At 44.8% G+C, this 13,577-nt stretch overlaps 1 protein-coding gene across 1 annotated transcript in view; it reads right to left on the minus strand.

Moving 5' to 3' along the window:
• The window catches only part of Epac (Exchange protein directly activated by cAMP), a 747,880-nt gene that overhangs the window by 630,946 nt on the left and 103,357 nt on the right, over positions 1 to 13,577 (minus strand). Inside the window, exon 2 of the mRNA XM_084594555.1 lies at positions 12,696 to 12,736. The gene's annotated coding sequence lies outside the window, so the exon portion shown is untranslated. The remainder of the gene's footprint in view (positions 1 to 12,695; positions 12,737 to 13,577) is intronic.

Consider the following 13,577-nt stretch of genomic DNA (forward strand, 5'->3'; position numbering starts at 1 on the left):
TATATTTTTGTACTTTTCTAATGCAGTTACCCACTTCTGTTTGGAATGACATTACCTCACGCCGCTCCACCCATCTTGTAAGCACTAGCTTTGTGCGGGTGTTGGCTTCCCAATCTAGCGTTTTGCGCAACAGATTTTGTTCTGCCTTCTTCAACGTTGAAGCAGGTCGAAGCATCGCATTGCCTGGCATCGGGATTAGCGCGGTGTATTTTTAAGTCTAAATTTTGAATTTTCAGCGTACGTGAGGTCTTATAAGCTAAATATATGGACAATTGCGTCTGCTATGTTGTAGTCACTCGGGAAAATTTAGTGTAACTTTCAGTGAGTGACACTCTACTTTAGTACCATTCGCGTAGTGTCACACAATAATATCTGTTGATGAGGATCTCCTCCCTTTCTGTGTTCATAGCCGCACCAAGAACATGCGGAGAAGGTCGAGCCTGGTATTTGGCAAAGGAGTGCACCATTGCGCCCTTTCGATCGCTCCCCTTTACACTCGATCTTGAAAGCTAGTGTCAACCGCCGAGGCTTCAGATTCACACGGATTACATTCTTTCTCTCCTTCTCGGGAAATAAAGCAAGGGAGAGCGACGAATGGCGTGTCACCTCGCAACAGAGTAGGAAGTGAAACGCAGTTTGAACAATTATTTTGGTCGCAAAAAAAAAAAAAAAAAAATCTTCCCGTGAGTGGGCCCGCTGGAATTTGGCAAGTGTGCCCGGCATATCGCTAGTACAACATTTCGCGAAACAGAGATGACAGGTCTTCTGAAGCTGTTTTTTAATTATACACAGGAGCAGTTTTTAGCGAGGTTTCTGAGATTCGCAATAATATAAAAAATTGGGTTCTCATGAAAATTAGGTCGTTTTAAGTACATGAATGGTAGCTCGACAAGTCACAAACAAACTGATCCCGTGAGCTGGAAGGTGTAGCTGCATCATCTTGTGAAAGCGGTCGTGAGGAAGCAAGGTGCTTGCGCAGTACAAAAGTTCATCCCGAATGCAGCTTTACCTTCCCTGTGTAATTAATTACGCATCGCGAGGCGATGTGCACACCCTGTTGTCTCCGCACTCGTCTGAGGTTAAGCCAAATTTAGGTGAAGCTAAATTTGACCGCCTGTCACCCGAATTGGTGCTGTCGCTTGCTTGGCATCCATAAAAAAAAAAATTGTGCGATCGCAGATGTAAATATCGCATTGCTTTCATAATGTTTTTATCATTTCATTCATTTGCGTGCACACTACAAAAGACGCAAAATGACTGTTTCGTCGCTTATCTCATTTCAGCGCCAGTTCGAGGGCAAACAATGTGTATGGACGGCGGTTGTCAACGGTTGTCCCGACATCGTTTGATTGCGTGTAAAAATTTATCAGAATAAAATATCTGCCATTTGAAGAGTCTAGTAAACTCCGTTTAATACCTTATCGAACAAACCGTTCAGATTCTAATGGTTAATTGCGCAGAACACCAAAGCTGATAAACATACTGTTAAAGCGGTTTGGGACAATGCGCTTGCACATTTACTTGAATTGGCTAAGTCAGCCAGAAAAATCGAATGATGGGTACGGCAGCAAAACTGTAGCTGGCGCCAACCTTGATTAAAAGATGTCTCCTAGGCGTGCATCCAAAATCAGCTTCGAAGTCTTGATTGGGATTGTTTGGAATAAAATGCCGTGTGCATCAGCGTGCGACATGTGTCAAAGGTTGATTTACGCATCTTTTTTTTTGCTGTGTCTTTCTACGGTTTACGATGGGCCATTGCGATACAAATAATTTTCGGTATACGGCTGACTGAAACGTAGACATCGTTGTTGATCTATATCAATAGACGCAACTGAATGTTATGCACCTCATAAACTCATTCAAGTCCGGCAGAGCAAAGTGCATTGCTTTATAAAACAGCCAGTCTTCAAAATAACCGCATTTGAGCATCCGAGACGGCGAACGAGTAAATACTTACCATCTGCAATTTGATCATTTCCTCTTAGAACTACGCATGCTAGCAAGCAGTAGTTGCTTTCACATTTTTTTTTTTCGAGCAAGAAAGCGCTCAGGATTGTGAGTATGTGTGTAAAAACGTTAACTAGCTGAACCTGCTTGCGCAAGAGCGTGCTGAACAAGAAATCGGGCCGACGCTCCATAGCCCGCCGTGTCTACGCTTGCCCCAACATGGCGCCGTCGACGGCGGTGTCTCCACCCTGTACGGCGGCGCGCTACATCGAGGCACCCTATAAGAGAGTCGTGGCAGCGCCACCTGGAAGAGGAAGTAATTACCTCCCCTCGGGGGAAGGATAACCAGCGATGGGTGCGCCACTAAGACGTCTACGCGGATTCCTGCGAAAAGACGACACGAAGCTTGTGGATCCAGCCGGCAACGAGAGGGGTTGCCACCAGTCACTTCTACGGCAAATGCCGAGGGATAGTATAGGCACGGAATACGCGGCGCATACGGGAGGACCCGTCGTGCACGACCTCCCATCTTCTGGTTCGCAACAGAGAAGCGACCGGTAAATACCGCACGCTATCGCCACCTCCCGCGGAAACGCCGTGGTATGGCTTTGTCCGAAGAATGCTGCGCGCACGGGAGATCCCGGCCGCCATATTCCCGGCGCGTGCCACCTTCCTCCGCCGAAGTCGCACCCCACATTCTTCAGCAGGTAAGTCAAAAGTCTTTTTTTTTTTTACGTAGCGTTGCCCTTCCGAGAAAAACCTTGTTGATGCATAGCTGGTCGGCATGCTCTGCATTTTTTGCAAGTGCAATAAAAAGCATTCGAGTATCAACGCTGTGTCGTTTCCGTCCTTGTCCCTTCGTTCCCTCCGCGTGTCGCTAGCGAGGACGTTGTACCCGCGGATTGGCGGCGGGATGGAATGCCGCCCCCTCAAACCGCCTCAGGATAAGACCTGGGCACTACTATCTGTGACGAGGCGCCTTTGAGCTCGCATCTTCGGATGGCAATGCCTTATTTCGAAACGAATAAAAAGCAAGAAAAAAAAAAAGAAATTAACAACAGCCTTGTGTGGGAACTATGACGATAACCTTGCAGTTGTCACTTTTCTCTGTGCGAAAACACGTGAGCAATATAGCCGCCCTGGTTGCTCTTCTCGAACGTATGAGACGGTTAATGTCTCACAGAGTACGACCCTCAGTATATGTTTTTTTTTTTTAAGTCAGTTCAGTAAATATCTCAATTTCGGGGCATTGTAGGGGGATCGCTTGAAAAAAGATGTTGCATTCTGGAATTCATCCATTCAGAATCAAGTTGCGCACCTCCATTCCACACTGCATGCTAAGAAAACGTCGACATTATGTCGTTTCGCTAAATGCAGCGTTTCACAAAAGAACTTTAAAAAAGGCGTACGTGAAAAAGGAGTACTTAGGCTCCCTTTCTAAGTGAAAATATCGCCCACTTTTACACCTCTACACTGCTTTTTTTATGACTTCCGGGAACAAGGAGCCAGAATTTGACAAGATGAGGTACGAGATTGTGCAATGAGAGCAAAAGACGCCTTCAGCCAGGGTATCTCTGCCCTAAGAAACCTGGCATTTCTCGCAGTTTCCCGAGAAGATTTTACTTCAAGCAATTTTAAAATGTTCGCTTTTGCGAAATCCTCCAACTTACGCTTAAAGCACGTGGAAGGGATTACTTCCTTGCGGCTCCCATAATACTTTTCAGCGTGTGAACGTCTGCGTCTAATAATATCACCTCATTTGAAAAGAAAAAAAAAATCACCGTTTGTGCCGAATATTCTCCTTCCTGTAAGCGTTTAAAACTCCTCATTTTCACACGAGTGAGCACTTAATCTGCTCTCGCGACAGTGAAAAGAGCCTCAGTAGAAATCTTACATTACAGCGGAAGAATCTTAGGAGAGAGCGAAATCGGCATTTTGGGCATTCGCGTTATCATGTTTTGTATGTTAAGGCGAGAAAAAAAATCGGAGAACGCTTTTAAGCACAATCGTCCACCATAAATGCAAGTAAAGAAGAGTGTTCAGCAAAACTAGAAGACACCACAAAATTGGCAGCAGGCTCAAAACATTGACTGGCCAATGGGATGAGAGCAGTTACGGAAAAAGTTGACTCCAGAAGCTGTCTGTCTTACATAAAGGTGCACCAAACCCTGTACGCCCACTGAAACATCCTGAGTGCATTATCACGCCGTACTTGCTCAAAGGTGGTAGATAAAATTAAGGTGGAGAACGCAGAGAGACGTCCGCTCTTAGTTTGACCAAGAGAGCTCGTGACCACGCTGTTTAAACTGACTGCATACTGCGTGAAAGCGAATTGCGGCTTAGTGCTTACATTCTGTACATAAGGCCTTTATTTTTCCTTCAATAAATCTTTTTTTTTTCTGTGTTAAAAATGGTGGTAATGATGGACGTAAAGGTACACGGGATTTTGGTTGCATCCGGCTTCGCTCTGATGCATTGCCGATTTGCAGGTGCTATCTTTCCGAAGAGCATGAAAACGTAATCACGCGTCGCCATATGTTGGAGCCCCTGAGATACATAAAATGTTTCTGTGGCAAGAAACATGTTAGATGCCTCGGTTAAAACAAAAATTAAACAATGATGACTAAAAAGGCAAGACCGCCACCTGCAGTAACGGGAGCTTAACTTGAATTCGTGAAGCGGTTCCGCGATCAAAGTGTTTAGGAAAGGACACAAGGTCATTCGGTTTCAGCATAACAAGATAGTATTGATCTATATGGTCTGAGAGATAAAGGTGAGCGTTTAGGAAAATTCATGTGAGCAGCAAATAATATGTCAGGCTGATCTATTGCGGGAACATTTTTTGCCTCCCTGGGAGCGCCGTCATGTGTACTAGATATAGATGTCCAGCCTAATTTGGATGTGACGAACACGACGACGACATCCGCCTTTATCCCAAGCCAACCCAAAAATTTTACTTCAGCCGATCTGGACCAAAATTGATGCCAAGCCCAATTCGAGTGTATACGTAGTGAACATGACGGCGACTTAAAAGTCAGTCTGGGCCACCTTTACATTTGACTCGGGTTATCCCCAAAACCTGACCTCAGCCAATTTGGAACAAACTTGACGTCAAGCCTAATTTCACTACAATCATCCCTCTTAACTCGGCCTGGACCACTCAATAATTTTCCTTCGGCCGATTTCAATTAAACTCGTACTACATCGTGTTTCGTAACCATGTAACCCTCGCCTTTTCCCGCATTCCTGCATTTCTGTTTGTAACTGAGAGCTAACGCTAAATATTCAGGTTCGGCAACGTTGAACCTATGCAGATTTAATGACGGTTTAGTGTTTTTATGTAACACTTGCTAATAGACAGCTTCTTCCTTGCACTGGATGAAGCCGTCCTTCTTTGCACCTGGTGAAGCCAAACAAATAATGTTTTGTATTTTACAAAATCCCCTGTCGAACATTGATTAACAAGTAAAAAAAAATACAGCGAAATGTTAATGCTACTTCTTAATTTTAAGCATATTTGAAAGCATGTCCGCCTTTGTACTGTGCGAGAACATTGGAAAGAGTACGCGTTCGCATCGCGCATTGCGCACTGGTGACATGCAAGCATGCACGTCTCTGCATGAGTGCCAAAGGAAAAGAAATAAAAATGCAATGAATACTTTGCAACATCATCCCGTGCGCAACCTGCACAACGTAGCGGTTTGAAGCGTTGAACTGGCAACAAAAATACTTCACTAGCCGTAAACAAGCACAACATTGAGTAAATTCTGTTGAAATCTGTCCGTCGTGAACTTGCTGCTTGTTCCCCTCACACAAATAAGGATTCAGCCGTCGTACTGGAGTCTAGCCTCTCTTTCCGTCACCTGTTTAGCGGCATTTTCTTGACTAAGCTTAACACTTTACTGTGTTCGTGTTTGTATGGTTGCTGCCCACTGAGGTGATATTACTGCGATATTACTTCACTCATGGCGGCTGTTGGAGCCTACCCCTGGTGGTATCGTAGACACGTTGCTTTTATGCAGGTCTTTTGATTATAAAAGTGCGGGGTTCCGACCCTTGATTAGTGATTTTAGTACATTTGACCCCGAGCAAGTTAAATGACACATGCAAAAAATATCTCGTGTGACATATTTCGAAGTAAAGACGAAGCGTCGGCTAGCAGATCGTACTACTCATTAGAGTTGTGAAGATTAAAAGCGTAAAACATGCCGTTTGGGCTACATACATGGCGTTTACTAATGGCGGCCAGCAGACGGACCTATACTTTGTGAATGTCCAGGAAGGCTGGGATTGGAGCAGCGATGAACAAGAGGATGGTTGGTCAAATCTTAAAGGCGAAGCTTGGCACTAAAAAGCACTGCATCGACAACCCTCCCTAAGGGCGCCTCATAGAACATTGTGCTCGGTATATTCCAAAACAATCTCCATGCGACACACTTATTACAAATTGCGGAGCAATATCAGTCAAAGTTATCGCCTTTCATGCACCGACAACCCTCCCTAAGGGCGCCTCATAGATTATTGTTCAAGGTATATTCCAAAACAATCTCCGTGCGACACATTTATTACAAATTACGGAGCAATCAGTCCAAGTTATCGCCTTTCATAAATGTCGTTGTCATATTCTTCCAGAAGGAAAGAGAGTTGTAAAATTATTTTATTGACTGAGTTGGCAGCTGAGGTTGCCTAAGCTGTCTTAACACGCATGCTGGAGCAGAACGTCGTCTCACTTTCAGCATGCCATCGCACTTAGCAGATAAAAGGCAGCTCACTATCCTTGCCCTCGTCCAAGACCCAGTCTTCGTCATTTCACCCTGGTGAGTTCTTACTACAGAACTTTGCAGGCCCTACGTTATAACTGTCACGCCTACTTTTTTGTACTTCTAAGAACTGAATTGTGCAACCAGGAAGCGTCACCGGCTGTCAGGACGAAGCGGATTCCGCGATTCAGCTTTGACATGGAAAAAACGAGGAGACGTTCCTCACACTAACTCAGAACACGGGCTTTCTTCTTAACCCTACCTAAGACTGGCAATAAAATATATATATATATATATATCCGTAAACGGTCTAGGAAGGGAAGCGCTTCGAGAGCAGAAAAAAAAATAAACGTGATGCTGGAAACCTCTATCTCGTAAGCCCCTAGCATTTTATTTATTGCTTACAGTCACAGTCTCCGACCGATCCGAGATGAAGAATTCATGAGGGGAACGAATGAAAATAAAACGTTCTGAAGAAGGAAGGTGATATCTGGGAAAGGAAACTGAAGTCTGCCCACACTTACGGTAGAAGCGAACCGCAATACTCTCGGCGTTCCAGGGCACGTCAGGCGTTGGCTATTAAAAACAGCAGTGCCCGTTTCCTGAGGTCTTGCTTGGGCACAACCGCGCTTTTATATAGGAGGACTTTTTATGAGTTAGTGGTTTTATGTAGCACTTGCTAATGGACGGTTTCTTCCTTGCACATTAGTGAAGGCAAGGAAAGACGAACGAGGGATATTTTGTTACTCACCATTTTTTTTTAAATAGTTGTTCATTTTATACCCAAGGGCTGTACTGAAACAATGGTGCAACAAATGAGAAATATTGAAAGGCACTCGGGTGGTTGATCCGATGAACTGCATCTGGTGAAGCGCTTCTGAGAGCTTAAGCTTCGGCAGGTAACTGCACCGTATTTTATCTGGCTTCTCCGGCTGACAAATGATTTTGCGCTTTAGGCGTAGTGCATTCGCGCTTCGCGTTATTTTTCACGTTTTTTGTGCGCTAAAGGTTTCTATGCTTTTACATTTGTTGTGTAACAGGTTCACAAAAACTGTGATGGCTAATATAACTGCTTACATACCCTGGGTGTGAAATTATTTGAGAAATGTTTTGGGTGCAATCCCCCATATTGAGTTTCGACCTAGATTGACTGATGTTTATTTTGTTAAGACCAAATATTGTTTTTTTTTTATGGGGGGGGGGGGGGGGGGAGGGGGGTGGAGAGGAATGGGCCAGGCTTACCCAAATATTCAAGATGGACCTTCAGGCGTTGGTAGTTGGCCCGAGACAACGCAATGCGTGACACCATTTTGCAGTGGGCTTAACGCGAGAGACACAGGCACACGAAAGACGACACAGGGTAAATTCTAACTTACAACTGAGTGCACTGGAAGCGAAATGATGTGCTGGAATAATGAAACACTAAAGCGTAACTATCCCCTGATTCAGGGAGGCGACTACAAGTCAACGCAAGCTGAACTAAGTTAATTGGGTGGCTATAAAACAAGCTTGAAAAAATTCGGCAGCGCTTTCTGTACCTTTCAACAGCGATACCTAATAGATCACTCAGCATTTACGAACCTAGAATATTTTCGTAGCAAAACAATTGGTGTTTCACGGACGCATCAATTTGTAAATGAATAACGCCTAAATAAGGTTCAATGCTATAGCTGCTGTTTTGGGCGAATATTAACTGCAGTTCTTCGGAACAGGGAATGTCAATGGTAATGAAGGCAAGTTATTCAAGCTGTTAGTTGTGATTGATTTAAAAAGTAGGCCGCATGTTCATTTAACGATTCCTTCAGGCAACGACCGCTCCGCCCTGTGCAGCTGCCCGCTCATGGCAATTATAGCTGGCCGCTTGCTGCGAGTGCCGTGTGTTCATATCGCTGTTGGGCGCAAGGACACTTACTATTTTATTTCTGGTCGTCATTTTTCTTTCGCTGCTTAGAGTCGTGACAGCTTTCAGGCGTTTCAATTTCATCTTGGAAATCAAACTAGCGCACTTCAAAACAAAGACACAGGAAGAGAACGACAACACAGCGCTGTGTTGTCGTTCTCTTCCTGTGTCTGTTTTGAAGTGCGCTAGTTTGATTTCCAAGATGAATTACCAACTAGCCCGTTCTTCCACCCTTGCAGGTTTCAATTTCATCATTACATTGTTAACGGGCGTGCCCGGCAGTACTGAAAATACAGCTATACCAGAAAAAGTACTCAAATTAGGAGCGCCACAACACTTTTCACTGTGTTTCGATCTATCTATTTGATAGAGCAACAAATCCGTGTGTGCTCGCAGCTAAGTGCGCTTGCATGCGTACGAGTCGAAGGGCTCGGTATTGAGTTGGGGATTTCCCAGAGTCGTAACGTGCGACTGAGATTTCTAAGCTTTCTGAAAAAGTGCACTTTCAGCGAAGTTCCATGAGGCAGAATGAATCGTGGTAATTGATCAACAAAAGCGAAAGTGAGAAAGGGGAAAGAATAATTCGACCATGTGCGTAGGAGATTAAGTGTAATGAGCGCTGTTGCCCGCTACTGTTTTGGACGCTTTGCAAAAAAAAAAAAAAAGCTTTTTTTTTTTTTTTTTCACGCGGTCGCAAATGTGCGAGCAACTACTACGGTATGCTCAGTACGCTGTTCCTGAGCTCGTGGCCGGTTCTTTACAACAACATATACCTATAAATTTGTGTTTGTTTCTCGTCAGCTCAAGGAAGAAACAAAACGGTTACAAGGATGTCCCGAATCTGCCCTGGAAGGCGTGAAAGCAGGGGTCAGCTCCAAGTGATCGACGGCTGTCTGACAGGCTTGACACTGACGTGGGCACCCCGGCCAATAAGTACCCAGACTGGAGCTACAGAGATGGATGGGATGTGGGCCGAGTTTGACATCTTGAACGAATTCGCCGACTAGAGCAAATGGAATCCTATGCCTGAATGAATGCGGCCTGTTTTACGGAACCAAAGCAGGTGGTAGGCGTGTTTTATGGCACAGGTTTTATTTTGGAATACAGAAGCTTGTATAATAGTATGCGCGGTCATGGATTAGAAACAGCTTCTCGCCTCGTCATTTAAAGGGACTGCAGTTAATATTGAGAGCATCAGTGACTTCGCACAATACACAGATAACCTGCGTCATGATTTGCTTTCATCATTTCGAGATAGTGATGAATTGGCTGAAAGACTGGTGAGGTTCGCGGTTCTCCCTTAGTCGCTACAACCTTGTAATCTGACAAGAAGGACTAGTATAGTAATACAATTGTTAGTAATCGCCCGGAGAGAGAAATAAAAGTAGAAAAACTTCAGTAGAACATAACAAGTCCTTCAAACCGTCGCATAACAATTAGAATTAGGAGGGTGTACTCGCTACCGTTAGCGACTAAGACAACTGACCCGTAGTGCCAGCCCTCGCTACTAACCAGATAAACATAGCAACTGAGGCACGAAATAAAATAAACTTTATTATGTTCTACCAAACATGGAAGTAACAGACGTCCTAAACTAAAAAGCGGATGCATGGCACGAAAATTTTGTCTCCAGAAATGAATCAGGAGTGCCGAATAAACCACACACGTCTTTGACTGCCATCCCCTCAAAGTTGAGGTTATCACTGGTTCACTTTTAGTGAGTCGTTATTGCATGCACCGTCAGTACCAACACCCTCAACGAGCACCTGTTGCAGTCATTTAACATTTCAAGTTCCTCATGATCGTTTCAAGAATTCGCGCTGTTTGGTGAGAGCAGCGCTGCTTGGGCTTGAGACAAAATGAGCAAGAAGCCCTGTGCACCACTATCAACAGTATGCTCCTCCGTTCTGAGGTAACGTGCGTAACCCCTCAGCGTCCGAGAATTGGGCTTCTGAGCGGGTGCAGGAAAAGTTGGCGGACCCACCAGGCCAGCTGTCAGCTTTGGCTGGGAAAGTCGTTATTCTCTGAATTCGTTGTCGTGAAGGCCCTGCCAACCATTCACGACAAATATGTTTTGTAGTTTTCTAACCTGTGGTCCCCATACATTTAATCAACGGCGGAGCAAAGAGCATGTTAGAGTTTTCAGAGCAAAGGCACGCGGCCAAGAAAAAAAAAAAGGATGTAGACGGAAGACTAGGGAAGAACACAGCGCCCTAGTCTTCCCTGGTCTTCCGTCTTCTTCTTTTTTTTTTCTTTGGCCGCGTGCCTTTGGGCTGTGAACAACGTCCTTAATTATAGAATACCAACAAGCCCAACAACTGACTATACTGAAAAAGCATGTCGTTGAAGCGCATTTAACAAGGTGATATACTGTCATTGAATGTTGCCTGAGCTAGTTAGCCAGTTTGGATTTATTCATTCTAGCAGGTGAAGCTCCCGGGTTCTAAAGTGTCAGCGCATTGTAGGGACATTATTCGCATCGGCAAGGAAAAATAAATTGTCTTCCGTGAATTCGCAGGAAACACCTTTAAATGACTGCACGAATAACGATGAAAAATTAACCAACTTAGTTTCCACTTTGATAGATGAGTTTTAGTCCATGCACCGTCACAACACTGTGGAGACCTTTCCTTTCATTATCTTGTTTGTAAATAATATAGTCTGAGCGTTTCCAGTCCGTCCAGTATATGCAATATCCAAATGGTATTTACCAGTGACTAAGCAAGCGTGCTGTGATCTCGCTTATAAACAAATAGGTTATGTATTGCATTTGAAGGTAAATGCAATGTTCGCTGCCTCTCTCTCCTCTTTCGCTCGCTCGTTCGCTCGCTCGCTCGCTCACTCACTCACTCACTCACTCACTCACTCACTCACTCACTCACTCACTCACTCACTCACTCACTCACTCACTCACTCACTCACTCACTCACTCACTCACTCACTCACTCACTCACTCACTCACACACACACACACACACACACACACACACACACACACACACACACACACACACACACACACACACACACACACACACACACACACACACACACACACACACACACACACACACACACACACACACACACACACACACACACACACACACGCGCGCGCACACACACACACACACACACACACGCGCACACACACACACACACACACACGCGCACACACACACACACACACACACACACAAAAGCGCACACACACACACATGCGCGCACGCACACACGCGGGCACACACGTCTCAAAGCTCATCGCATTTCAGGGAAAGCCAACACAAAGCTAAGCGGAAGTAAACTGTCCTTTACAGGCTGGAAGTCCTCTTGCGGTAAGGTTTCGTCGTTATTTCGCTCGAGTGGAGTTTTCCGCGGATGAGAAGACAGGCATCGCGACGTGCGTGGGAGGCGAACTGACCGGTACCACTCCACGGCTGCGCCTACCACTTGTTGTGCCCACGCTGGGAGCCAGTCGAGCGGTCTCGTCACGTTCCTGCGATAAGTCCCCACTAGCGGAGAGCGCATCCGGCCAACAGTTTACGCTCGGCTCGACGAACAGCTGCTTCTGGAGGCTGAAAGGAGACGTCCACTTGCACGCCTCTCGGGGCTCGTTACAATGAAGCGGCTCGTGCGCTTGTTAGGAGCACCACTACTAAAGCACCATAAGAGCAAGGATGATATAGTTACATTAGCTGTGATAAAAATACTTAACTTCCTGGAATCGAAGCCTCATTTTTGAAATCAGAGTGGGTTTTCATACTCCCCGCGCAGGCACGGGAAGCCTTTGCGCCGCCAAAGAAAACATTGCTGTTGTTCACGGTTCACCTTATGTTCTCAAAGCCTAATCGCACTAACTGTAAAAGAGAACGTGAGAGAATAATGAGTTTAGTGTTTCCAAAAAGAGCATGGTTATCAGTAGCAAGCAGAAGAACGATTGACGAAACCAGCATGCTGTCGAAATCAGACTGCACCCAGGAAAGTAAGGAAGGCGAAGCGATTCGTATACTTTCTAGAAATGTTTTCTATGCAACGGGTATAATAGTGCCAAAACATGCTTTGTAATTACTGTATGGTTGACAGCTTACCAGGGGTGTGGTTGTGAACAGGAGTCCAAGTAAGTCGCCACCTGAAAGCAGAGCGTATAATCATTAGGTCAGTAGGATTTTTCCGAGTGTTAAGTTAAAGAGACCAGATTGTAAAGCACATAATATCTAAAGAAACCTCCACACAGAAGCAATAAAGCAGAGCAAATAAACAAAGAGGCAAGACTGAGAAGTAAGAGCAAGTGCTCAAGAATTCGTTAGATGCATTGAGATATCTCTTACGTACAGAAAGGCGAGAGCCTTTCTTGGAACTCAGCACTAATTTGCCGCTTTTTCACTCATTTACTTCTTATTTTCTCTTCGTTTTTCTGTTTTTGGTAATTCTCTCTTTTTCCCACGTTTTTTGCACATTTCGACGCCTCTGGCTGTTTTGGCGTCTGCACACCATATCGGGATCCTTGACTATTGTAACATCTAGTTGAATTTTTGGTTCTATTTAGTAACTAAATTATCCACACCAACACAATTTTGCACGCAGACACATTTTTGTTTTTACCTTCTCTCTCATACAACCAGTCTTTTACTCATCAATCAGTTCATTTTTTGAGAATGATGGTGTGACATCCTCCGCGGGCTCACAAATCTTGTGCCCCCTCATGTTTCTAGAAAGACTTTCGCCTTAATATGTATGCCCTTAATATACTGCGAGCAAGTTGCGCGCAAACGCGTTCTTAATCTATGATTTTTCAGGATGGTGACGAAATACCGCAAAGTTCTCTGAGCATTCCCCATCTCAGTTCCAATAAATCTGAGATGCGATCGAGGTGACGTTTCGTCGTAAACTGCTTTCTCTTTGTCCTGTTATCCTTTAAAGTCCAACATAGGAAACATAGGTAACGCATTCTGCCACCTGCACGGTCACAG

This window comes from Amblyomma maculatum, chromosome 2, assembly GCF_055883805.1.
Source record: "Amblyomma maculatum isolate TAMU_Amacu chromosome 2, ASM5588380v1, whole genome shotgun sequence".
Taxonomy (NCBI): Eukaryota; Metazoa; Arthropoda; class Arachnida; order Ixodida; family Ixodidae; genus Amblyomma; species Amblyomma maculatum.